The sequence below is a fragment of the Callorhinus ursinus genome, unplaced genomic scaffold (genome assembly GCF_003265705.2).
Source record: "Callorhinus ursinus isolate GAN/ISIS: 27379988/994484 unplaced genomic scaffold, GSC_fseal_2.0 scaffold26, whole genome shotgun sequence".
In the NCBI taxonomy this organism is placed as follows: Eukaryota; Metazoa; Chordata; class Mammalia; order Carnivora; family Otariidae; genus Callorhinus; species Callorhinus ursinus.
This window is the reverse complement of record NW_027397088.1, coordinates 22,158,128-22,185,019: the sequence shown is the minus strand read 5'-3', so window position 1 is coordinate 22,185,019 and position 26,892 is coordinate 22,158,128.

Genomic DNA, 26,892 nt, shown 5'->3' with positions numbered 1-26,892 from the left:
TGTGGGTGATAAAGGAGAGCAAAGGCGATCCTATTTCAAAAGGAAGGCAGGCCCCTGAATCGAGGATGATGCCAATCCCTTCCTTCCTGGCTGATTTTAGGTTGTGTCGCTCAAGAAGATGTGCTTCTAAGGTGGACATAATGACCAGCGATGCCCAGACCCCACAAAGACAAAGCGTTCTGAAATTCTTGGTTGTGATTGTACAGTGACTTTAAAAAAGATTCCCAGGATTTGTTCATCACTTTAAAAGGCAGCAGAAGCAAGAAAGGGAGAACTATTAAAAAATACATTATTCATTTCCCTTATGGGACATTGGCTTAAGGTTTTATTTATTTTTTTTACTTTATCCCTGATCAGAATGGATGTCTTTCTAGACTAGTTAAAAAAATAAATAATACTCTCAAAGCCATGGCCAGAAGAGATGCAGTAAACACTATGGTATGTTGAAGTAAAAAAGCATATATTCATTATTGGAGTGTCAATGTTTCCCATATTTATACACAATTATATTATGTTATACTATCTATATTGATGTGTTCAATTAAGAACAAAATATTTATTCATACAGAAAGAGGAAAATAGCTCTGAACTGAGTTATTACAAATGACACAAGGGAACAATTAAATCAACTGTTATTCAGTCTGTTGATAAGAAGTGCTTTCGCCACCTTTGGTTTTATGCCTTTAACCTTTCTGGAAAATTCTATGGGAGAATCTCTGTTCTTCACAAAGTGAAAAAATAAAATAATCTGCTACAGGGACCCAAATGCACTTGATTTTATACAATTTTTTGTCCCCTGCTGTTTGATTTATAAAGCCACTGTTCTTAGTGCAGTATTTATATTTTTAGGAGAGTTTGTGAACAGTGTGCATACGATATATATGGAAAACTCTACCTACTTATGCACAGAAACACAGCAAATACTAGCAAACCGCAAAGACATGGAGACTTCCAGTTTTTTTGTGCCCAGCACACTATCCAGGAAAACACAGATAACTAAGAAAAAAAAAAAAAAACCCTCAGATTTCCCCTTTTACCTCTGCCATCAATATTAATAAAATCTGTGTTTCTATAATCACTGAAAAAGAAAAATTAATAAAATTTGCTCATGTGTTCCCAAGTACGAAATGCGAGGAAAATGGAAGCCAAACCTTGTTCCATTTCTTTGTAAGTGAGTCAATAACATGATTGCCTCCTTTCTCTAAATCTCATCTAACAGAAATCAAAGATAGAAAGACAGAGAGAGGAAGAAAAAAAAAATGATTTCCTGATATCAGAGACACTAAAAATAGAGTAGAAAGGGTAAAATCCTGGGGTTTTTTTGGTTTTGGTTTTGGTTTTGGTTTTTTCTTTCAGTACCCTCGTGTATAAAATCCTGAGCTACTTTTACTGGAGGTCTTTCTCTTTCTCTAGCAGAGGGGTGCCTGCCCCTTTCCTCCAGGCCTTTTCTGTTTTTCTCCGGGGTCTGCAGTCTCTCTGCACACCGTCGGGATGCGGGGAAGAATGGCTTCTCTGTGTGCCTGCCTGCACATTGCACCCATCGCTCCATTCAGCCAGCCTTTCAGCTCTGTTAACTGCTGCCATACAACTTCGCTTTTATGCTCTACTGACAAGCGGTTTTCTGAAGCCAGACGGTTTCTGAAAAGAGGGTCTATTTGCATAAACAATGCCCTGTGAGGAGGTCTGCTGGAAACAAAATCAAAATTCACTCAAGCAAATCTTCCTGATCAACTCTCTCTCTCTCTCTCTTTTTTTTCCCTGCAACTAACACCTCCTATAGTTACCATCTGTATGCTAAAATGTGGCGGTGAGTTTGAGCGATTCTTTCCTCCCTTTTCCTATGTGTCCAGTTTTATTAAACAGGACAAAAATATATCTTACTTTTGGAGTTGGTCTGCACAGAATCCATAAATAGACCATGGTATGCAGAATGAAGAATGCATTGTGTGTTAAATCAGGGCAGGAGGCCAGCTATGCATCAGCTAGCCAGAACCTTCCATTAGATTTGTCATGGGAGCCTCATCAAAATGCACATCCAAGCCCGGAGCTACCCATCCACGGGCTCTGTGATTCCAGGTCACCAAATGCAGAGCTGCCCCTGCGCTGGGGATCGCAGAGGATAACATACATCTCTGCTCACTTCAGCCCTTTCCTTAGTTTACTGTCCACAGAAATAGACCAAATTATGATATCAAGCTTAAAACAGGCTAGAGCAAACAGTTCAAGTAAGGCTGCATAAACAACATGAAGAGGAACATTATTGAATCAGTCACATCAATAGGAAACCACGCCTGGCTTTTTAAACATCTTCTTGAAGCAAATCCAGTTTTAAAGGGGGTACTTAAGGGCAATACTAAGAATTTTTCACTTAATAACAATCCTGAAGTTATAAATGTGTGCTTAGGCAAATAGTAGCCACTAGGATCCTCCTACCTGAAACAAAGGATGGAATTTGGCTTAAATCTTTCTTTCACTTTTGTGGAGACAGTGACTATGATGACCTAGTGGATAAAGCAAAAAAAGCAGACTTTCTTCCAACATTTTTTCCTCCTGTTTTCCTTTGACGAGTATCAAACATAATCCAGTATTTTACGGGTCTGGATTGCCCAATCTAGAGTGCATGTTTTCTCCCCTTAAAAATGTCATAATTGTGACATTTCATGGGAGTTGATGGGAAATATTATTTCCCATAAAAGGATATAAGGCTTCTTGGAGAAATTGCCGATTTCCATCTGAGACAGGAAAATACAAAATAAGCATGGAGATTTTGTTACACAAGAAAAGAAGATAATTCTTTATCAAAAGACTTTGCAGCCAATCTGGATAAATTCTCGCTGGCCAAAACGGAACAATTTAACCATCAGTAAAGACAAAACCTGCCTTGGCTCGAAAATCAAATATGCTTAAATTTGTGAGTTTATAATGATACTTAAAAAAAAAAAACCGAATTGGTCACTTTGGATGCTAAGAAACCATTTCATGACTACATGAATTGGTAAGTAACGGGAAAAGTGCAAGCTATTACCCTGCCTTTCCTTTGTGAGTGATACTGGAGGAGAGCCAAAGGGTTGATAAGAGGAAGTTTCTCCTTATAGAAATAAACTTACCGCATCGCCACGTTGTAAGCCCCCGTGTAACAGTGGGTCCCGCGCAGGTCACCAGCTAATAATAGCACCGCTGACTACACATTTGTCACCTTTGAGTTTGTCTCTTTAAAATAAACCAGTAAAAGTCAAAACTGAACTTGAATTTTACCAGGTCTTTAAATAGAAGATATGCCACGTTCAGCGAATATGTCAAATAAAACCACAGAGATAAAAATCAGTTAAATCCAGGATGTGGAAAACCCCACAAGACACATGATCAGGATTCTTCAACAACAACAACAAAGTTGCCAAGTGGAATCAAATAGATGAAAAGAAACCTAACAGGGTGGATCCCAATTCAAATGTTATCTGTTAATTAATTAAGAAATTAAACAACTGTATGGAAATAAACACTAAAGTATAAGATAATTGGGAAACTGAACCTGAGTAGATATTTGATGATATTAAGAAATTATTAGAAGTGTGATTAAGGTATTGTGGTTATGTCATTAAAAATCAGTCCTTAAGTATTAGAGAAATTTACTGAAATATTTATAGATGAAATAATATTCCATCTTGGATTAACTTTAAAATAATCCAGAAGGGAGGAGGGTTGCGTTGCATGGGAGCAGAGATGAAACAAGATTGGCTATGGATTAGTAATTATTGAAGATAGATAGTGAGTAAACCAAGTGCATTTTACTGTTTTCTCTACTTTTGTATCTGTTTAAGATTTTGCAGAAATGAAAGATTTAAAAAAAAAGAATATTAAGGCTCACTCCTCAAAGATGATACTATAAAAACAGGTATCATTTTCCCCACCAAAATTTCCACAAATACATCCTATGATTAAGCTATGGGACTAGGTTAGAAATGGGGAGAAGCAAATGATCTAGACAAATATTTGCCATATTTTGAAAAACCAAGAACTTATAACATATACAAGAGATTGATAAATAGATATAAGGCCATAAAAAAACACCACTATAAGCTCTAGAAACAATACCAAAAAAATAATGATCTGCTTTCTTAAGCAAAATGTTTGCTAATAATATATTAATTATCTATTTATTAACTTAAAGCATTCAATTAGAACTGTTATAACTGTGGGAAAAAACTAACCATATTAAAATGCATAAGCCCACTTAATATAAGAGTGTAGAAACTGTTTTTTATTCATATATACCATCTTTAGAATTTTATGCATACTAAGACTTGAATATCATTTTTACATTCTCTAGGCATATATAGTTCTTTTGGCTTTTGAAAACTTATTTGTGTATATAGCTGCATTTTTCTTACACACAGGGCTATAAAACTTAAATTAAAAATACCTCTAAATTGAATTAACTCTATTTTTAAGAAATAAGCCTTTCTTTATAAGAATTATAACAATGTAATAATGATAACTAATATTCATTAAATGCTTTACAAGCCATCTTATCTCATTTAATCATCCCAACAGCGTGATGAATTAGGTATGCGGGGAAACAATTTTCCATGGGTCACTCCCATATCTACACATCTTTCAAGCAGAGTCGCTGACAGCCCTTTCTTATGGTCTGTTCTTTCAGGGATGTTTGCACAGAGAACAGCCTTGGAAGATAGAGATTGTGTCTTCCTTTTGGAGCAGAGGACGTGTTTGTTCGTTTGCTGTCTAGTGTGTTAAAGATAATGTCTCTCTCTGGAGCAAAGGTTGCAAACTTTGCTTGCAGCCCCTTCTAATGTACTGGGGTGTCCTAAACTCAGCATCCCTCAGCTGTGACACAAACCCCCTGTAGGCACAGCACCCACCTGGGCCCCTCTGAGTCACTTCTGTGAGACCCAGGGCATTAGAAACCAGTGGGAACATTAAGCTCATGCTGCCTACTGTGCCACGAATGATAAAGATTTTTTTGTCTCTGACCCAAGAGTCTCATATCCTCTGCCACCATTCATTAAACTGTGGCAGGTAACTCTAAGCTGGAGAAGGAAGGGTAAAGGAGTGCCCAAAACTCACACTGGGCTTTGGGTGAACGGAGAGAGCATTATGGAAAGTGTATTTGGTTGAGCCATGAGCCGCCAATGTGCCTTACTTACTGGCACAGAGCTATTCTCTCCCTTTATGTCTTCTGATCACCTTCTCCCTGGCTTTCTGAACTTAGTTCTTTAAGGAGAAAAAATGACTAGGAACTGGGCACAAAGTTGCCCTGTCTCCAATGGGGACTAAGTATGATATGAGTCTGTTTGAATATGCTGGGGAATTCTGTGGAAGGGCAGAACTCAAGGTTTCATAAAACGGGATACAGGCACCCAAATCAAATTCACCACTTGACCCTGGTCTCTGTGGGACCTGGATTCACCTGATGTGGTTTGAGAAAAGTTCACAGTGAGGTTGAGGGGCTAACATAGTCTTATGAGTGAATCCTTTGTGCCAATTCAATATACTTTTGTCATTGTTGTTTCTACAACTGAATGTGATAGTTGATGAGTTTTATGCTTCTTTACATTGTCCCACAAGTCAGAGGAATTTCTTCTGACGGGGAAAACAGCAGCCAGAGAAGTGCTCGTGGGACAAACTTGTCTGCCATTTGCCAGGAGCAGCTGACTCAAGATTCGGGCACAAGTTCCTCCACCCTCTGATTTGCAAAGCTTTGGTTGCAAGGATAATATCCTGTTAGAAGGCACATCAGAAGCCTCCCCCTCAATGGCCTTGACTACAGTGTTATCACACCTCTGCCAACAGGGTTCGCTGATAAACTTTTATAAAATTTAGGGGGCTGCTTATCACATAAATGTGATTGGATTCACAATGTTCAGTCCCTCCAGCGATCGAACTCTTCTGTCTCCAGTACCCCCACCATAGAGCTGGCCAAGGCTTTAGTGGAATCTTTGTGTAGTGTATTCCTCACTTGTATATTCTACTTGGTCCTTTATGTTGCCTGGTCCCCAAATTAGCATCCTTTGAGTGGGAACTGAACCAACAGGCATCCCTGGAAGCTACCCAGCAAGCTGTGGCACACTCTGCCCTTGAGGTCCCACAATCCTCATGATCTCTTCGAGATTCTGATCTCTGGGACTGAAGAATTTTCAACAGAGGCTCTTGAAACAGAAGGCAATTTTCATCTAGAGGTGACGCTTGAGGTTTCGGCCTTGTCACCTCCCTGACAAGGCTACCAGATATATCATTTTTTTTAAAGTGGCTCTTGGTTTGCTACTGGGTCTTGTTGAAACTGAATGTCTGATCCCTGGTGGCCTTGTGGACACTCCTGTCTACTCTTCCTATTGGGATTTGATTAAGCCAGGCTCCATGACCAAAAAGGTGGTAAAGACCCAAATAGCCTTGCTTTGTCAAATGAAAATTGTGTATCCAAGGACACACATGGTCTGGCACATCTTTGATTTTTGTGAAAATGTGGCAACTATCCCTCTGGGGAAAAAAATGTATCCCCTTCTCTGCAACTGATGGAAAGCTGCTAATTCTACAGAGCCCATTCTCTGAAGAGACTAGTTGGAATCAAGCTGCTCATTAACCTGTACCCTCAGATTGCCTCCAACTGCAGCCTGGACCCCTCACTGTACCAGATATGACTGAGCAAAAAGTAAAGAATTCTATATGACTGATGCAGAGGCCACCGCTGAATGCCAAATGAGTGATGCCTGCCAGAAGTTGACCGATCTATCTTGCAGTGGAAGAGGCTAAATCATATGAGCAGTTACTCGCACCCAATCCTGGCAGAGTTACTACCTCTGACCTTTGACCCCTCTAAAGGCTATCGGTGGCACCTCACCACCGTTGACTTTTTTAGGTTATGGTGTTGATGTTTCAGTCCAATCAGCCAGCTCCAGCCACACCACTGTGGCCATTGAAACTGATCTGTGTCATGCGTTAGGCTTTCTGGGCCATTCACACTATGATAGGTATGCAACCGTTCATCACAAAAGCAAATAAACAGTAGGCTGATAGTCAAAACTTAATGAAGGACTTTCAACGTCCTGTACTATTTACAAGCATCTACTATTTACCAGGTTTTTTGAGCAGTGGGACAGCCTTGGCAAAAATCGACTCAAAAATATTTTTGTCTACCTCTCTTATCACATCCTGGGCCACACACAGTGGTAAGAAAATTTGGCTATTGAGTATCACTGTCCTCAGAAAGGCATCATCAGCTCTCAGCTGCTTCTTGGGTAATGATCAGGATGAAAGAGGTTGGAGAGACCTATTTTGAAAAGTCAGGATTCTGCCTTGAGCATCCTGGGCATCATGTGTTTCTCTTTCCTCAACACTAGCTCAGCCTCGTTGACACACTCTCCAAGTGGAAGGCTGGCCAACCAGGGCCTCGGACATTCAAACTTAATCCTGGTTCAGTTTTATAAAGATGACTCCATCCCTCCTTCCTGACCACTCCAGATGAAAGGTTTGACTGTGAGTTGAGGAATATTCAGGGCAGGGGGAGGAAGGTGATAGTTATTGAAATGGAACACTCCATTTCTGACAATAAAGGGAGAGCCACAACCCAACAACATGGTGGAGAACTCCTCAGATCTGGAAGGTAAGGACACAGAGGGCCATTAGTGATCTCTTGTCTGTCAAAAATGCCCCTGCAGCCTTGCTTGTGAAGGAAGACACCTTGATATGGCTTTTCCAGATTATTGCACAACCGTCTAATTTAACGGACTTATGGGTTTATATTCTCCTCCAAGAAGGCTCTGACCATGATTCGACTGCTGTTCCTTTTAACCCCCCTGAGACTCTATTGGAAATAACAAATACCCTCAGTTCCTGTTCTTCCCATATAAAACACCTCCAAATGTCCCCTGCACCCCACGTTGCCACTCTCAGGCATTCCGTGGGGCAGATGAACACCATCCGGGTGTTGACGTGAATAGATAGAACAGATCAGATGGATGGCCTTCAAAAAACAAGGACTAGACTCAATTATTTGAGTAAAATTAGGAATCCTAAGTCCTACCAGCTAGCTAGGAGACTATCCTGGGGGCTCTATCAATCTATGCCCCCTGGATGATATAGTTTACCCCAACAATGTGAACAATACTTTCTTTCCAGAATCACCACGTGCATCCTTGGGATTTTATAGCATGTGTAGAAACCAGATACATTCACCTCCCTCCCAAAACTAGTGTTAGTCATCCATTTACAAAAGTAACTATGAAATCTGTCCTTCCCCGATTTTAGTTAAATTGATCAATTGGACCACATTGGCCTTGGAAGGAATCCAGGTCAGCTGGTCAGCCTCAACTAACTGGCCAGGCTTTTTATACTTGATACATAGACTTCCTCCTAGCAGGCAAAGGCAGAGTCTGTGCAATCATTAATGCATCCAACCAAACCAGGACTGTTGCCTTGGATCTAGAGGAAAGGTTAATTCAGGAACTTTAGAAGAAAGTTTTTCTAAGTTAGACCCCATTGGTTCCTGGGATTTGTTCAGCTGGTTGGTTCCAAGACCAGGACTGGGGGCTGTGGTTAAAGTCAGTATTGAATTGGCTTCATCGTGCTGCTTGGAGTCCTATTATAGTAGCTTTAATTCAACACTGTATAGACATATTGAACAGGAGCTGTCCCAGACTTTGTTGGTCAGGCTCATCAGAGACTAAATGATATACTTGTGGGAAAAATTGCCAGAAACCAAAACAGTATAGAAATGAGAGGTAGATATTTGGTGGTGGGGGGGGCATGTGATGAATAAATGTTTGACTTCCAGACCAGCACGCAAGTGCTTATTTGACTCCGACCATGATTGAAATAGGGTATGTCATATTTTCTCTTACATAGTTTTCTGACTTTTTTTTGTTGGATGCACACAAATATGTTTTATTTCAGCTACACTGTGTGTTAAATAGACTTCGAATGTGATGGTTGAGAGCCGACTGCAAATTGCTGTATTTGTTTTTCTATGAAAACTTGCCTCCTGCACGCATCAAGGGTAGGCACTTTTGAGCTTTTTCACAGCAACAGGACCCAATACACAGATGAGAGAGATCACATAGGCTTAGGCTGTGGTTCTGTCTCGGGAAGTCTCAAAGAGAAAAAGGAGACTTATCTTGGAGGAACGCTTGACTCTTTAGTGTTTTAGAAAACTCTCTCTCCAGCATGTACTAGCCATCAACATACACAAGTCTGGTAGTTATTATTGGTGAAGAGTGCTCTGTATTTTAAAATTAGCAGACGGTTACTGGAGTGGAAGTTCAATAGAAAGGACTACTCAAGAAAAAAACAGACAGGTTAAAAAAAAAGTAATTTCTTTAACTGAAGATTATTTCTAAATTCTATTTAAACTAACTATAATTTTTTCTCCTTCATGATAGATAATTCCATAGTGGAAGTAGGTTTCAAGGCTAAGTAGTTATTACTATTTTTCCTGGAACAAAATCTTTAATATGACACTGAGAGAAATTAATAATAAAGGAAGGTAAGATGTTAACTTCAGTGGTTCTGAAACAAGATCAGAATAATGAGTATATCCTCAGAGAGGAAATAACATGCACAGATTGATATTTTAATTACCCGACATGTTAGCCTATTGCCACTTTAAAAAATAATTTTCCTGAATTGTTCAGACAGTCCTTCTTAACTTTCTTTATTTGAGGTGAAGGGCGAGAGGGTTTCACATGGACTCTCTTCCCAGAAAAATTCACATAATAAGTGTTGATTATTCCAGGCACGGTACCATATGCTTGAATCATCTAAGCATCAAAACAGTTTTATCAGGTGGGTAATACTATTATATCCCTTTTTCAAATAAAGAGATGGTGGCACAGATGAATGGGTCAAAGATCACATGCTAATAAACAACAGAGCTGGGATTTCAACCCAAGTAGCATGGTTCCAGAATCTACCTGACTTGATAGCACGTTCTACTCCAGTGTCTTACACTCTTACGTACATAGGCATATACAAAATTATACAAAAAACCTAATTTCAAAAGGTTTCACTCAACTCTGGAGATGTAGATTAAAAGTATTTATTCTAAAAGTTGTTTGGCAACATTTACTATTTTAGAATATTTTAAAAATATCATGCCCAAACCAGAAGCCTGTCTAACTAAGAGAAAGAACTGGAGGTAAAAAAAAAAAAAAGTTGAACAAACTGATGGCTCACATCTGTTTCTAATATAGAAAATTATCTAGATGAATGCAGTAATTTCTCCTTAAGAACCAAATCCTCAGAATTCCTAGGTACCACCTATTTCTCCTATATTAAAGTACATAAAATTTTAAATATCTCTTCATGTCAGAATTTTTGCAATATCTTCAGCCTGTAGATCAGATGAACTTCCTCTCCTTTAATTTTATAAGTCATCCAGCAGAATCGTGTCTATCTGAAGGCTAATACAATGGTTGCCGTCATCTTCAGGTGATGTCAAGATTGGTCAAGCCATGTTGGGAATAAAAATCCCAGTGATAGCATGAGCTGTTGGTCGCATTGATTTGATTTTTTTCTTACTATATTTTTACTTATACTTTTAAAATGAAAAAGAAAAGTTGTGTTTCCCACAAACAACTAGACGAATGTTAAATGCCCCCTGAAGACATCTGATAACCGTCTCTCCCTTATTCATACTTTGGCCATGTTGCCTTCTTTCACTTCCTTGGATATACCAATCTTATTCCCTCCTCCTAGGCTTTCCCCTTGCTAATGTGCCCCGCTGATGTGCCTCTCCTCTCTGGCATTGTCCAAGACTCAGCTCAAATGTTCCTTCCCCAGAGAAGGTTTTCTCTATTATACATATACTAGAACATAAGGCCCATGGGGGTTTTGCCCATCACAACACCACCAATGGCACATGTGTGTAGAGCAGAGCCTGGCACATATTTATTCACGTTGTTGAATAAATATTTGTCGAATACATATGGTCTTCGTGCTTTGTTGGATCCCATCTAACTCATCTAACTTCAAACTGAAGCAGTCCAGATAGGCAGCTCAGGATTCATAGGAGAATAAATAAATAAATCATTGACAACATTCTCCATCTTCTTTTGGCACTTTCAGGCAAATTTAGGAGTTAGGTTATATATAATAGTGTAATAGAACTTTCTCCTTCATTTTTGTTCATTGAAAAAAATAATTAATATACATCTATTGTCACCTGATCATCCCATTTTACTGCCCAACGCTCAAAGATGTGTCTATGGATATCTTGAACACTAAATGCAGGTGTTTTAGGTGACTTTTTTTTCCCCTAAAGAGCAGCTTTTCCTCAGGCATAATTTTTTAAAGATTTAGGCATACTTCAAAGATATTGTAGGTTTGGTTCCAGATCACAACAATAAAGCAAGGCAATAAGTGAGTCAAACGAATTTTTTGGTTTTCTAGTGCATATAAAAGTTTTCTTTACACTGTACTGTAGCCTATTAAGTGTGCAATAGAATTATGCCTAAAAATACAACGCACATACCTTAATTAAAACGCTTTTTCACTAAAAATAGCTAATTATCATCTGAGCTTGCCAAGTGGAGGGTCTTGCCTCCATGTTGATGGCGACTGACCAATGAGGGTGGTGGTTGCTGAAGGTTGGGGTGGCTATGGCAATTTCTTAAAATACAACAACAATAAAGTTTGGCACATTGATGGACTCTTCCTTTCACAAATGATTTCTCTGCAGAATGTAATGTTATCTGATAGCATTTTATCCACAGTAGAACTTCTTTCAAAATGGAGTCAGTCTTCTCAAACCTTGCTGCTGCTTTATCAACTAAGTTTACCTATCATTCTAAATCCTTTTTTGTCATTTCAACAATCTTCACCACATCTTCACTGGGAATAGATTTCATCTCAAGAAATCACCTTCTTTGCTCATCCACAAGAAGCAACATCTGTTCAAGTTTGATCATGAGATGGTAGCAGTTCAGTCCCATCTTCAGGCTTCATTTCTACTCTAGTTCTCTTGCTGTTTCTACCACATCTCCAGTTACTTCTTCCACTGAAGTTGTGAACACCTCCAAGTCATCCATGTGGGTTGGACTCAACTTCTTCCAAACTCCTGTTTGTGTTGATATTTTGACCCTTTCCCATGAACCACAAATGTTCTTCATGGCATCTAGAATGGTGAATTCTCTCCAGGGGGGTTTCAACCAAGGAATCACTGTCTATAGCAGCTATAGCCTTATGAAATGTTTTTCTTAAATAATAAGAACTTGGAAGTCAAAATTACTCCTTGTTCCATGGGCTGGAGAGTGGATGCTGTGTCAGCAGGCATGAAAGTAACATTCATCTCATTGTCCATCTCCACCAGCTCTTGGGTAAGCAGGTGCGTGGTCAATGAACAGTACTATTTTGAAAAGATTTTTTTTTCTGAGCAGTAGATCGCAACAGTGGGCCTAAAATATTCAGTAAACCATGTTATAAGCAGATGTGCTGTCATCCAGGCTGTGTTGTTCCATTTATAGAGCACAGGCAGAGTTGATCTGGCATAATTCTTAAGGCTCCCTTGGATTTTTGGAATGGTGAATGAGCATTGGTGTCAACTTCAAGTCAGCAGCTGTGTTAGTCCCTAACAAGAGAACAAACCTGTCCTTTGAAGCTTTGAAGAGAGGCACTGACTTCTCCTCTCTAGCTCTAAACGTCCTAGATGGCATCTTCTTCCGATAGAAGGCTGTTTCATCTACATTGAAAATCTGTTGCTTAGGGTAGCCACCTCCATTAATGATCTTGGCTAGATCTTCTGGAAAATATTTGCCGAAGCTTCTCCATCAGCACTTGCTGCTTCATCTTGTACTTTGTGTTATGGAGTCAGGTTCTTTCCTTAAACCTCATGAACCCACCTCTGCCGACTTCAGACTTTCTTTCTGCAGCTTCCCCACCTCTCTTAGCCTTCATAGAAAGGAAGACAGTCAGGGTCTTGTTGTGGATAGGACTGTTTTGCTTTCTTATCATTTGTGTGTTCATGGGAGTAGCACTTTTAATTTCCTTCAAGAACTCCTCTGCAATCACAGTTTGGCTCACTCTTTGGCACAAGAGGCCTAGCTTTCAGCCTATCTTGGCTTTCAACATGCCTTCCTCACTAAGCTTAATCATTTCTAGTTCTAATTTAAAATGAGAGATAATGCAACTGTTCCTTTCACTTGAACAGTTAGAGGCCACTATAGGGTTTTTATTTGGCCTAATTTCAATATTGTTGTTTCTCAGGGAATAGTGAAGCCTAAGAGAGGGAGAGAGATGGAGAAATGGCCAGCTGATGGAGCAGTCACACATTTATGGTTAAGTTTGCCGTCATATGTGCACAGTTTGTGGGGCTGCCCCCAAAATTATAATAGTAACATTAAAATCACTGGTCACAGATCATCATAAGAAATATAACAGTAATAAAAAAGTTTGAAACATTGTGAGAATTACCAAAATGTGACACAGAGACACAAAGTTAGCAAATGCCATTGGAAAAATGGCACTGACAGACTTGCTGGATGCAGGGTTGCCAGAAACTTTCAATTATTAAAAAAAAATGGAATTTCTATGAAGCATAATAAAGCAAAATGCAATGAAATGAGGTATGCCTGTATCTAAAAAAATTCTCCATTGATACAAGACAGCAGAAAATTATAACTATTAGTTGTGTATTTATTATAGCCAGTTGGAGGGAAAAAGATTGTTTGTGTCCTGATTATTGAGACCTACACAGGATTGAAAGTGAATTTTGCACACCAGCCACCTAATCTTTATAACCTGAAAATCAATAAGAGACATGCAGGAGTACTGAAAAGTCAATGGGTATAGCTATTAAGTTTAAGTCACATACTCTTGGATGCAGAAATAAATTTTTAAAAACATAACATGCAGACTTTTCAGTTTGCAACTGGTCAATTGCCATAATTATCTTGCTCTGTTTTATTTTAAATAGTAGTCTCATAGCCTAATGCATCTGGCAACCCACTGCAAGTTGACAAAGTATATATAATGACTCTTGAAATGGCTCTCAAGAAAAATTCTGTCATCCTATAATCATCTTATTCATGCTGAAGGCGTACCACTGTCTTTGGGGAATATTCAAATTTGTGAAACATGCAAAAAAAGAATGAAGTGACACTTTGGAGGAGCTGCTACTCAGAGAACAATTACTTATTACAGCATTTACCCTGATGGCAAATGACAAAGGATTTTATTTATTTATTTTTTTAATTAACCAAGCAGGGTGTTTTCCCAGAAATAACACTCCCAGTCTAGTTAATCTATTAAAGTAGGAATTTGACAAGGGTCGACTCGTTTGGATAATTTTTGTTTTTCCAAATTACAACAAGAGTTTGTAAATTCTTGATTTTAATATCTAGAAATTCATTTATAACTTTCACTTTATATTTCTGTTAAACTTCCTATCAAATGCCCTAATATTATCAATATCTCAACGATCACTAAAACAGATATGCAATTTTTAAAATCTCCACTTTTCCAATTAATTTCAAGCTAATTATGATAATTCTCTCTTAGATTTCTTTTATCAGCCTTTTGTTTTCGTTTCCCACTTGTTTTACTTCCTGAAGTCTTAGGTCATAAATCTTGAAACACCTGATGAGGTTGGCAAAAGATGCCAACTAATTAAATATGTCACAACCAACCCAACTGGACTCTTGTAGGGCTCTCTTTTGTTTGGTGATCTCTTTTTAATCCATCCTTTGTTCAAGAATGGCTATGGATCTATCACAACTGGAAGAGAAACTGACAATGAAACCTGCAGGTGCATAGCAGATTACAATTTACAAAGCCGTCAGCAGCCATTTTCTTGTTTAAATATCAATACACTCCCATAGGATAAGCAGAACACATATTATCCCCATTGAAAAGATGGAGAAATTGGGAGCACCTGGGTGGCTCAGTGAGGTGGGTGCCCCAGTCTTGGTTTCTGCTGAGGTCATGATCTTAGGGTCATGAGATAGAGGTGCCGCGTGGGCTCTGGGCTCAGCAGGGAGTCAGCTTCCCCTCATGCTCTCACACTCTCTCTCTCAAATGGATGGACGAATCTTTAAAAAAAATTGGGGGAATTGAAGCAGGGGATGTTTAAATACTCTGTATAAGGCTACATATCTGGGAAAATTGTGAAGCCTGCCTAGAACACAAGAATTCTCTTTCTTATTCTATTGTACTTTCCGCCAAATAACACTGGTCCCCAAAGATGTAAGGAAAACATTTTTTTAATTTACAGTTTTAACAAGTTAAATATCAATAAGCAACTTATTTTCTATGTAACTTTAAGCAATTGTATACAACCAAATAATACCAGGAGCCCATTTGTTATAATGATAATTTTAGTTTTAATTTTTTTGCAATTTAGTTGCTTGCAAATTTGATGGTATTTCTAATGCAAAGGTTTGAAATGACCTCTTACAATCCCTAACCTTTCAGAAGGTATGTTTGACCATATACAAATGTATTGATTTCAAGTTATAAGATTTTTCAGCATTGCCTAATTGTTCTATATTTATTGCAACATAAATTGCATGCAAACTGAAAAACATAATGTACTAGATAAAACATCTTTTAAAAGCTCTTACTGAAATTCTATTGGGGCTAGGATATAATTGAAAACACTTAACAGAATATTTCAGGGAATGTTGCCAAGGAGTGAATAAGAGCATCACATTTCATTTTTAAATGCCAGACAAAAGTCACCTAAAATGACGGTAACTATGGCTAGAAGGAGGAAGGAAATTGGGCTGGGGAAAGCATAATTTACATAAGGTGCTTTTTATCTAAATTTTCTTTCTTTTGTTGAATTTGACAATTTACCAGAGCCTTTTCAGAAGTGTCTGACATCCCTTTTAATTAAGCAGCAAGCAGTAAGAAGTGACAGGCAATGTGTTTCTAGAGTATTAATGCATATCTTGAGTGAATTCACCCCTTAAGAACAGCTCTAATTCTGAAGAAAGCATTTAGTTCTGTCTCATATAGAATCTTAACATCGAATAAAACTGCAAAGATGTATTTATTCATTTAGGTTAAATCTATCTCATTTCCAGCTTAAATAAGCAATATCTTTTTTATGCTGCAGAAAAGTCTCATAGTTTCATAAAAGTTAAGGGAGATGTCATGTATTTCCACTACAATTACTTAGAAGTGACATCCAGTGATTTCTTGAAGGCGAGAGAATACTTAATGCCTAAATAGTAATGTCAACTCTAAAAAGTGAGAATGCATTTCTCAGGTTAGAGTAGTCCCTTGAAGAGTTCGCTCCTGGTTTGGTGAAACATAGCAGGCTATGTGTAAAAAGACATCTTGTAGGCTTTCCAGACTTGTGGCATTTGCTTCAGAACCAGCCTTCTTGGAGCTCATTCTACCTCCCAATGAGGCTATTTAAAGTTCTCACTTACCCTTAGGTTCCTTCTCAGTGTCCATTCTCCCCCCACTAACATTTCACTTCACTTTCCTTTGGTCTCTTGCTTTTTAGGTTTGTTTTCTGCACACAGATCAGTGTCTCTTCCTACTTGCATATTGGGAAGGGGAATGCAGAAGATATAGAGTGGAGAGAAAACATCAGAGCTCCAAAGAACAAGGAGATAGTAAAACATGCATTCTGAAACATGGAAAAAAATTAGTTGTTCCAGTGTCTTCCCATGTTAAATTCCCATGATGGCTGACCTTATGTAATTCAGTGCCAGTTTTTCACTGTATTATTATAATATTCTCCCTTAGTGGCACAATTTTGAGTGGATTCCTTGTCACCACAAAAGATGGACTAAGAGAGACTGCTTGGCTAGTTCAAATGTGGGTCTAGTAAGTGAGGTATTAAGATGCTGAGAAACATTTCAGCATGGTCTAGCAAAAGTACTCAATGCCCCTGCAGTCATCCAGTGACCTAAACCTATTTTGGTGATTCTTGAAGCTTCAAAGTACTGGGGTTTTGTGAGGGATTATCAACAGTGGGTAATTTCATTGAGTAGTGGTTCAATAAGATATTTGAATTAGGCCCTAATTTAAATGGACGCCACTAATTTAGCTTTTTGATGAAAGAGACCGTCATGCCTAGAATGTTGTCCCTAGATGGAGCAACATGTCAAATTGTTGGTGTCCCTGACCATTATCAATCTTAGCCTAATCTGGAACCCATGACACAAGAGTGGCCAGGTTTTTTGAGTGAAAGCCTTTAACTCAGCCTATTACTCTGAATATTTGCTCTGGGATGGTATGGCTTCTGGGCAGCTTCATTTCACAGCGGTCCATGAAATTCGCAGCTTTTTTGAATACAGTGAGGGAACAGGAATTAAAGAAGTTGCTCTGCTTTCTGTCCTTCAGTGAGTCATTCTTCTCGTAATGAGGGTCCCAGATACCTGCCTGCTTAAAGCCATAGAGCCAGGCATTCTATGTATACATCAAGAAGAATCCCAGGGCTCATCCGAACATCAGGCTCTGTGGCAGAGCTCCTTCTTAATATTTGTAAAGAAAGGCATAAATATAAGGTGATTTCCATGCAGTCACTTCAGCTCTTCATGTGGCTGAACCACCAACCACTACTGGGAGTCTTTTTCTCCTAACATCTGCTACACAATTCACCCACTAGCCTGTTGTTATTGATGACAATTTGGGCTGCACATCGCAGAGCAAAAAATAACTACTCATTTTTCCTTTCAAGGGGAGGATAAAGGAGATAGGACTTTACAGCCACTAGAAAGTCAATGACAAGTGTTGGATAGGATGTGAAGAAATTGGAACCCTCATAACATTGCAGGTGGAAATGTAAAATGGTGCCATCACTTTGGGAAAAGAACTGGCAGTTGCTCAAAAGTTAAGCATAAAGTTAACCTATGACCCAGCAATCTATTCCTAGATGCGCATCTATGAGAACTGAAGACCTATGTCCACAGAAAAGTTGGTACACAAATGAGCACAGCAGCATTATTATAATAACCAAAAAGCGGAACCAATCTAAGTGTCCATCAACTGCAGAATGGACAGATAAAATTGGGGTATAGCTATGCAATGGAATATTATTTGGCAAAAAAATAAGGCATGAAGTACTGATATGTACCACGACATGGATGAACTTTGAAAACAGCAGTAAGTGAGAGAAGCCCATCGCAAAAATACCACATATTATATGACTCAATTTATGTCCAAAGAAGGATAGAACCTATAGAGAGAGAGAGACGATCAAAAGTAGGTTAGTTGTTGCATAAGGCTAAGGGGTCAGAGGCAGGATGCAGAGTGACAGCTAGTGGTCATGAGGATAGTTTTGAGGGATTAAGATGTTTCTAGGCTGTAACTATAAATGTCCCAGCTGGCATGCTGGGTCCGCCTTGGGTGGTGAGGAAGGGCTAGATTCTGTCCCACCTCTGCTTTGGGCATGCCAGCTGCTGAGAAGTTGGCGGACCCACGTTTGTGGTTGAAGATGGAGGATTCTCTGACTTGGGTCAAGTAAACGGGAACCTGCTTATGTTCAATTGGTTTACCTTTTGCAAAGATCCTTCTACAATTGAAAAATGGATCGAAGAGAATCAGAAACAGAAGCAAAAAATCCCAGTGGAGCTAGCAATAGGCTAAGCGAGAAACGAAGGCCTCCACCAGGGTGGGTGGTCATGTTGATGAGATACATTTTGTAGACAGAATCCACAAAACTTGATGATAGACTGAAGGAAGAAATGTTAAGAAAGAGAAAAATCAAATCTTACTTGTGTTCTAACATAAGGAAGCATTGTACAGGCAGATATTGTTCTGATAAACCATACTACTACATGAGATCTTTTAAAAAAAAAAACACATTTATTTGTTTATTTGGGAGAGAGAGGTGGGGCGGAGGGAGACAGAGAATCCTAAGCAGACTCTGCTGAGCATTGAGCCCAACACTGGGCTTGATCTCACCACCTTGAGATCATGACCTGAGCCAAAATCAAGAGTTGGATGCTCAGCCGACTCAGCCACCCGAGCACCCCTATGTGAGATCTTTTAATATTATCATTCAAGAGGTGCCTGGGTGGCTCAGCCGTTAAGCGTCTGCCTTCAGCTCAGGTCATGATCCCAGGCTCCTGGGATCAAGCCCCGCATTGGGCTCCCTGCTTGGCGGGAAGTCCGGTTCTCCCTCTCCCACGCCCCCTGCTTGTGTTCCCTCTCTCGATGTCTCTCTCTCTGTGTCAAATAAATAAATAAAATCTTAAAAAAAATTATTCAATTTACTGGGATATACATTATTCAAAAAAAGTGTGTGTGCATGTGTATAAACAGACACATAAAAATACATTTTAAATATATTGCTATATAATATTATATTAATGTATTATGCCCTATTGCATATTATGTTATGTAATATCCTACATTATTTTAGATATTATGATATATAATAATTGTACACTAGCAAATATATAAAACATATATTTGCAAGTGGTCACTGAGCTGGGGTCAGATCATTCATAGTCATGAATTCTTTCATTAGCCTATAAGAAGTTTTGACTCAACCAAAAGTCTTTGAGACACCACGACAATGGCCGCACCCTAAGAGTCAGCTCTACTTAAGGACTTGCAGCTGGGAGGTGGTTCAGCCTTTGATCTTCCTAAAGGTGTGTCAAATGATATTCTGACTCAGTTGGCTTTGTGCTCAATGGGGAGGATGTGTTTGATATGTTCTTGTTTATTTAAATAATGCCAGGTAATCCAATAAAGACTGGGTACAAAGTACAGCAGATGTACAAACTTCCTGCCTTTTGGACAAATATCACAGTCTCTCGATTATTAAAGATAAGAAACTGGGAGTTCAAGGGAAGAGCCAACAGGGGGCTGGCTCTTGTCCTTGGGTCTCTTGAATGTGTTCTTGTTCAGGATAGGTTTTCCAGAGTAGGTGTCCAGATTGTTTAAATCAGGCCCTAACTGTTTTAGAGAGTTGTGCTACTACTTGCCATTTACAACTGAAAAGGGAAAGGAAACTGGTAGTTATTGCATTTTTATGTGTTAAAGAATATAGAGGAATTATCAGACATACACTTATTGTCCCTTGTAATATCCTTGCTAATAAATCATTTTTTATACCAAATTTGCAGATATAAGAGCCGAGTCTCTGATTAAGCAGTTTACTAGGTTCAGACAGCTAGGAAGTGGGAGAATCCAAACGGAAATTCAGGTCTGGGAGCCCTAAAGATCACTTTTTCCCACTACACTATGCAGTCAGGAGATTATTAACCACTCTGAAAAAGAGGGGAGAGAGAGAGAGAGAGAGAGAGAGAGAGAACGAGATTGGAGAATATTAGAAATTTCTAGTGTCTTTTAATGTTTTATCTTTAATGATCTAAAGGGTTTATATTTAGATATCTTTGGTTTAATTCTTCAGAGCTACAAAGGAGCCGAAAGATAGAGTAACTAACTCTCCAGGACCATCTTTATTTTTAAAGATGTGATTTTCTCTGAATCAAAAGTAAGAAACTGCCTTTATACCTTTATACTCTCTAAATATCTTCTTTTTACAAATGAGACAAGCAGGCAAGACAGACCATTGGTCTGACCCGGAGAAACAGCTTATATGTGATCACTCAGTGTGTTGATACATGTATGGGCCAAAAGCCATATCTGGAAGCAGGACGGGACAAGCTTTATAGATGAATCGAGCATTTGATGACTGTGTATTTAGGTCATAAATGTAATAAGCTTTGGGCTTAACAGAGAAGCTATATAGAATATTTAATTGTGCTCAGAGGGGATTGTCACACACACACACACACACACACACACACACACACACACACACACACGCATACAATTTTGTATGCAGTAACTGCACCGTTCTAGCACCTGATCTGTATCACTCACTGCAGGGTAGGGATGAATCCAAGCTGGAGTGCTGAGTAAGACATCGGAGACATTGTCCCATTAACTGGGCCTCGAAGTCTACTTTAAAAGAGTCAAGGACACAGGCTTTCACAGTCCTCTCTACCTAATGAAAATGACAGCAGGCATCTTCCTTTTCAAGGTCCTTGTCCCATGCCTTGCTTGAGACGTCATTCTGACTCTGCAGTAGGAGCTCGGTGGCCCTGTTGCAGAGCTTGCTGTCTATTTAGCCACATATTTCAGTCACTGTGCTAAATGTTGTATCCAATACGTTGCTGATCCAAAAGCTGAAGCATGTACAAGCACAATGAACAAGAAAGACACAACAGTGCTGAGTTCAAGGCTAGCTGAGTCTACAGACCAGAATGGCTCAAAAATGGGACACACCAGGGCCCCGCCCAAGACAAGAGTAACCAACCAACCTTCAGGTTAAAAGGAGGCCCTGAAGTGCGGTCCCTTGTATGTTAAGTTTATCAGCTCAGTTTCCCAAAACTTGTGTACAAAATGTCAGATCAGCTGCAGGAAGACAAGAAAGAGGGGTGTCTGCATTGCTGACAAAGACATGACTTCAGTGGTGGCCTGGATAATGTTGGTGGAATCATATGGGTTTTCTCCTCACATACACAACATGCACACAGAAAACACTCAATTAATTCCGGTTGACTTTGAAGGAAGTTCACACTTGTCCTATGTGACAGAGAATTTTACAGTCCTGTGAATAGATCGTTAAGAGAGTCATGCAGTACTTTAATCACGCACAGACTCAGCTAGGCGTAATCATCATGTCTCATTTCCCTGGATCTTTGGTGAGATCAAGGTTTAAGGGCAGTCCCACATTCTCAAACAACAACAGCAAAAAGTCGAAAAAACATTCCTTTGTGAACCATGAAAACCGTTTAAAGCAGCTCTCATTTCAACACTATTGGAAGAGCCACCACCCTACTAAGTAGTATCTCAATCAAGGAAAATCCTTCCAGATTATCCAGATCCCTTTGCTGTTGCTTCTTTCTGCCTTCTTCCCTTTACATCCTTCACCCTGGGGAAGAATCAGGGGCGGGGGGGGGGGGGCGGGGCACAAGTGGAGAGGAAGTGAGGAGCCATAGGAAATGTTCTAGTGCTGGAAACAATTAATCCTGTGCTGCTTTAATTAATGTCAACACTGTGCACAATTTACGCTGTGCATTCCCAGGATATCCCACTCTTTTCCTCTCCTGGGAATTCCATTATCCATAAGGTGAAGAGCGGGAGCCATCCTGGCCTCACTGCTTCCTAGCTGTGTGCCCCTATATCACTTACTTAACATCTCTGCACCCCAGTAAAAGGAGGAAAACGATAGTACCTTCCACATAGGATTAAAGGAGTTGGTAGTCATAAAGCGCTTACAAGAATGTGTGATGCACAGTGAGCCCTAAGTAAACATTTGTTAAATAAAATAAATTAGCTTTACTGATTGGGTTATTTTCCAACTGTTGGATTTTGTAAATACTCCCAGAATTTGGCTTTCTTTACCCTGTTTTCCCATCCAGCCGTCAATATACTCGATAGGCATCATTCCAGTGGAAATCATGCCACTGAGTCTCACATTCTTTGTCTACATCTATGAGAACATTTTAATAATAATCCCTGTTATGCTTTTTTTTTTTAGCCCTCATTTTATCACTGCGGTTCCACGGAACACAGCTCTTTCTATAGAACTAGAGGAATAAAGGAGCCCTGGAAAGGTCATTAATTTTTTTTTTCCCTTACCTCTGCCACCCACTTTCAAGCCAGACCACACACATAAATCATCCCAGACTTTTTCTTCATCACACTGTGGTTTCTATTCACGTTGACTCTGCCCTAAGGAAACGATTTTGCTACAGGTGGGGAATCTAGCACTAATGGCATTACCCTATGTTTTCAGGAAAACTTTTGAGGACAAAATAGCCTCATTATCATTGCCAGTTTCACAGGTTCCTTGTCACTGATCAACTTTGATTATTTCCTGTGTGATTACTGAAAACCCAGAAATCAACTTCTCACTCACAATTCATGTTCAGATTGAATTATCTCACGGTAAATTTCTTCAACTCCTTCTATAATGGATTTTTCCCCCATTTTTTAGACAAAGACTTGAAGGTGAAAACCTGCTATTTCATTGTTACTAGGTCCAGAGCTCTAATTAAATCCTGTGACTTCATGAGAAAAAAATAAAACCAGTCAATTGAGTTTAAAAATTAAAAAAATATTATATAATATTACAGTATGTAAACTGCAAGTTGTTTGGACTTTTCACTATTAACTGGTGCACCCAACAACCTTATATAGAGTAAAAAAAAAAAAAAAAAAAAACCCCTGGTTAAAAAAAAAAATCCTGAAAGTTAAAAATACTGGCTTGAAATTGGTTATATGTTTTTTAAGTATTCTATTTTCAGTAGCTGGTGCATGCAGGATTAAGAGGAAGGCAGAGCGTTTTATTTTAGACAACCTCCCAAACTCTTCTTGAAAAGCCCTTCTGCTTATATCTGGCATCTGCTGTACCTAAGAGTTCATAGAAATACGCCCGGGGAACCTTATGGGATTCTCCAGGAATCTTTCTCAAATTGCGACTCTCTCCATACCAAAGAGACCACAGGGACTTCCCAGTCAGTGAAAGATACAGTTCAATGCAAATTATGTGAGAAATGCTATTACCCCCAAAACCTTCTACTGATGTCTGAAATCCCATCACTTGCTAATTCATTTGTTTTGAGTTAAGGTTCTTCCCCTATTAATGCTTTGAGCAATATAGATGGTATTCAACTCCTAACTCTGGGGTGTGAGTGAAATTTCTTCCCTGTTTTACTCTTTGGGAGGAAAAGCTAGGGCAGAGGCCCAGCAGTAAACATCAACGTTTTCTCTGATTTTTAGAAATAGATCCAATCACTTAACAAACAGTTCTTTGACACCCACTACATGACGGGTGTGGTCCCGGACACTGAAGATGTTAAAGAAGAAAGAAAACAAAGTGCAGTTAAAGTCCTCTAGAGGGAAGACAATATAGTAATTGAAGATTACTGTGCACACAGGTGGTGAAGGAAGCATCTGGCATGAAGTGTGAACATGACATCTGGGGAGAACAGGGAGGGGTATGTGTAAGTCTGCCTGGATAGGTCAGAAAGGGCTCCCCTTGAATAGGAATTATTCAGTCCAAGTCTTGAAGGATAAATAGGAGTACATCAGGCATGAAGATGAGGAAGGGCATTGAAAGCTGAGGAAATAGGATGCCGAGTGTATAGAGGTGATAGAAACTAAGGGACACTCAAGAAACCATGGACAGATCATCATCACAGCATAAAGACTATGTCACAAATTGATAGGAGGTTCCATGGAGAAGCTTGCCCTGGGCCCAGTCAGTACAGACTAAGATTCTGAGGCTCATCTTATAGGTCATGGATTCCTGTTTGAAGAATCCCCACGTGCTCCACCCTTCCAAGGGACATCCATATTAAAGTATAATTCCAGATAAACTAACTCAGGCTTCATCCCATTTTTGCCTTCTTAGGAAACCTGTGTTTGAATCCCAGCGCGTCAAACAGAGGGATAACAGAATCTTTTGTTTTCTTCATCAAAAAATAACTTCAAAATTCAGTTCTTTCATGCCAGTGAGATCTAGCTAGCTATCTAGATCAAATGAACATAGAACAGCTGTCCTCATACCAATATCCGACGATAGCAAGGTTAAGAGCTACTCTGATGCCAAAAGCAATAAAAGGATAGTGTCAAGAGAAAGACATGCTCAATTTGCATTCTGGCAAGACCGGCCCAATGACAATGAGGGGATGGACTAAAGAAAGTAGAGTGTATTAGAGGTTATTTCCATAGTCTAAGAAAGGAATTGAAATTGTGCCATTCTGAATGGAGAGAACAGGAAGATGCATGAGGATTGGAAGGGGAAAGACATGCTCACCAAGGAGTACAGAGGGTGATGGAGAAGGAGGGAAGGAGTCTGCTTAAATGTGAAACCAGCCTGCAAAAGAATATCAGAGATGGGATGAAGGGGAATACATTCATTTTAGAAATGTTGACACTTGGGAAGCCATACGTTCATATTTTCCAGACTTTGGTTTTCTGAAGACTAATAAAAGAAGGCAGGATAAAGTCTGAGATCAAATAATATAAACACCAGGTTTGTAGAGTTTAGGGTTAGCACACTTTTTCTGTGAAAAGCAAGATAATAAATATTTTAGCCTTTGAAAACCTAATAGTCTCTGTTACAGCTACTTACATCTGCTCTCATAGTGAAAGCAGCCATGTACAGTATATAAATAAATGGGCCTCGCTGTGTCCCAATAAAACTTTATTTATAAAAACAGGCAGTGGGTCCAATTTGGCGTACCATCCATGGTTGGTCAAGCCCTGATATAGTGGCGGCCTTGATACAAAAAAGGATACCATATGAAATGTTTTCTCTGGAATTTTACTGTCATTAAATTAGATAATTTTTCAACGTCTAAATGCCAAGAGCATGTTCAAAGTTACCCTTAATCGTTATGTTTTCCTTCATTGCAGATTCCTATAATACACATGTATTTTTTCATAATTAAAGACTGTAGCAGGCTTCAAAAACAAAGCAGTTACCAATTTATATTAAGCATGTATTAAGAGACATCAGAGTAAAAAGGAATAGTTGTTTTCCACTGAGAATTACATGTGTATATACATACATGTGTGTATGTGTGTATATGTGTAAAATAACATCCTCTTAAAAATATAGACTCAACTACAAATTCTGGTGGAAAATCTTGGTAGGCTAGTTGGCACTTCTAATATTCAGAGACCAAGAATATTAATAAGGTTTTAATGTCTTACAAAAATGATTTCTAATAAAAAGAGATGTTGTGAATGAAATCTCCAGAGATGGCAGACAAAACTGGTATTTCTCTGTAGTGACTGACATTTACTTTCGAAAGCCCAGAAATCTTTCCTTGTGTACCAGGTAGGAAAAACCTGATTTAGTCATTAAAACAGTACATTAGGCAACACTTCTTAATAAGTAGCCAAAAATAAGTTGCCTAATGGAATATCATGTTGAAACTATATTCCCACTAGTTATATCCTTAATGGGCTCCTGTCAAAAGATGGAATAAAAATAATGAGTAGATACCTATATTTCTCTTCTCAACCTTTCATAGCTTTTTATTTTTTTGTAGCCAAAAAAAAGTGCCATATAAAGAAAAGGAATGCAGAATTGCATGGAGATGTAATCTGAGCCCATAATTCCAACTTTCATAAGATCTATTTAAAATTATTAAAGCAGAGTGAAGGAAAATGCTAAATAGGCCTACAGTTCACTTTCATTGAAATATAGTTTGGTTTTAAAGTTGTTCTTTTGATCTGTTGTTGGGATCTGTCTCCATGGCAATGGTACTGGTTCATAAATATTCTTGCAGCAGGTTTATCTGATTTTAGTATGTGCAATTAAAAAGTTTCTCTTGACCATTTATCATCTCTCCCTGGTACAAAACTTTTCCATTTTGTTTCCTTTAGCATTCGGAATGTGGTAATTCCAGAGTCGGGATTTGCTGGCCTCTTTAGGGAGGTCCCGTTAACCTATGATTGTTTTTCCCCCTTCCCGTGTCTGTTTTCCAGTTCTTTCATTCGCCAGTATCTTGTTAATTTGAAAATGTCTCACCCAGTTACTGGAACAAAGATAATTTAACGTTTAAAAAAAACAATTAATCAGATATAAGGTTATTAACTTGGTAACTGAAAGGGTAAAAACGGAACTCTAAGTCAGAAACCAGCAAATGTTTTCTATAAAGGGTCAGATTAAATAGTTTGAGTTTTGCAGGTCATCACAATTACTGGACTCCACGCAGAAACAAGTAAGCAGCAGTCTGGGATATAAGGGGTGAGCCTGGGTGTGTCTCAACAAAACTATTTATAAAGCAATTAGCAAGCGGGAGAGCAAGCAAGCTATAGTTTGCCAACCCCTGTTCTAAGGTATCAATGAGGTAGCAGCTTCCGGTAGACTGAGAGGACAAAAGACAAGATTGGATTGTTACAATTTGGAAACTTACAAGAGGGGCCTCCCCTTACACGAGTGGACCCAGA